The sequence below is a fragment of the Chinchilla lanigera genome, unplaced genomic scaffold (assembly GCF_000276665.1).
Source record: "Chinchilla lanigera isolate Chin_1 unplaced genomic scaffold, ChiLan1.0 scaffold00001, whole genome shotgun sequence".
Taxonomy (NCBI): Eukaryota; Metazoa; Chordata; class Mammalia; order Rodentia; family Chinchillidae; genus Chinchilla; species Chinchilla lanigera.
This window is the reverse complement of record NW_004955402.1, coordinates 31,554,456-31,556,149: the sequence shown is the minus strand read 5'-3', so window position 1 is coordinate 31,556,149 and position 1,694 is coordinate 31,554,456. Positions and strand designations below refer to the sequence as shown.

At 35.8% G+C, this 1,694-nt stretch overlaps 1 protein-coding gene across 2 annotated transcripts in view; it reads left to right on the top strand.

Moving 5' to 3' along the window:
- Window positions 1-1,694, top strand: part of Pstpip2 (proline-serine-threonine phosphatase interacting protein 2) — a 99,567-nt gene that overhangs the window by 81,752 nt on the left and 16,121 nt on the right. The gene's annotated exons all lie outside the window — the stretch shown is intronic.

Genomic DNA, 1,694 nt, shown 5'->3' with positions numbered 1-1,694 from the left:
GTCTCTTTGGAGAAGTAGGCAGGATAACAGAAACTTAATGCTTAGGACGGCTACTAATGTACAGTGGAAGTCAGCTACAGTCTCCTACATGGGGACATATTGTGTTCATCTGATTTTTCATGTCCATTAGTGTTTATTTTGGAGTGTGTCAGTATTTGGTGCATATATGTTTGTCATCTCTTCCTATTGAATTGCTCCCTTAACCAATGTGTAGTGACCTTCTGATCAGTCTTAGCTTGAAATCTACTTTGGAATTAGGGTAGCTATTTCTGCTTTTTTTCCATGTTCCCATTGTATGGAATGTTGTTTTCCATCTTTTGATATTTTAATCCATTAGTTTCTTTTTTTTTGGTGTCTTTTTTTTGGAGACAGGGTCTTGCTATGCAGTTCAGGCTGGCCTTGGGCTCACTTTGTAACCCAGGCTGGCCTCAAACTTGCAATGATCCTCCTGCCTCAGCCTCCAAAGTGCTTGGATTACAGGTGTGTGCTGCCATGCTCAGCTGTTAGTTTCTTTCTGGATTAAATGTGTTTTTTCTTTTTTTTTGAGACAAGGTCTTGCTATGTAGTTCAGGCTGGCCTTGAACTCACTATGTAGTCTAGGGGGTGCTCAAACTCATGGTGCTCCTCCTGGTTCAGCCTCCCAAGTGCTGGGATTACATACATATGTTTTAAAATGTATTTCTTATACATTTCTTATCATTAGGGTTTGTTTCTTGATCCATTCTGCCTGTGCCTTTTGATTAGGGAATTGAGAACATCCACATTGATAGTTATTACTGAGAGGTATTAACTTTTAAGGGATGCCAGAAATCCCCTTGATGTGAGATCTGGTAGGACTTGTGGTTTTGTTATTACTTTTTTTGGGAGTCCTAGAGATGGAACCCAGGACTTTGTGCATACCAGGCAAGGGCTTTACCACTGAGCTACACCTCAGCCTGATCTTTTGTTATTTGATCTATGTCTATCATATCACAGTGCCCCTGTAAAGCACTCTCTTCTGCTTAATTTTCTTAGTTTCATACTCTCATGAAAAGGCTAGAAAGAGGCCATTTGTAGAAGATTTTTAAAAGGTGCAAAGTAATATCACATATATTTCATGGATGCATATATACTATTAACACTTGCATGGGGATGATAATATTTAGGCTATCTTTTGAAAAGAAGGAAAGTGATAGAGATTGGGGAATTCACATAGAGACCTTATCAAAATCAGATGCAAATATAGCTAAAATTTTGACAAAGCTAGGTGGTTTTATATGTGGGTATTTATTCACTATGTTGCTCTCTATGATTCTATGTGAAATATTCTATGATAAAAATAACATCATATTTTAGTACAGAAGTACTAAAGTAATTATGGGTGAAATAATGCACATGCTTCAGAGTATTCAGGGAATAGCTGGTAGAGATGTCTGTAAAACAGAATGGGTTATGAGTTGATAAATGTGTGGTAATACATACATAGAGATTAATTATGCTCTTGTGTATGTTTCACGTTTCATATTACAAAAAGCATAAAGATGGAATAGTTATGATATTCAATATTTTAAAAAAGCTAGTATATAGCATCCACTGTTGAATAGGGTATCATTCACTTTGTTGAATGTATCTTGATTTTTCAAAAATTGATATTTGCTGATATCCAAAAAACTATTGTTCAGGCAGTAACTTTTGAATTTTTTTTTTTTTTTTTT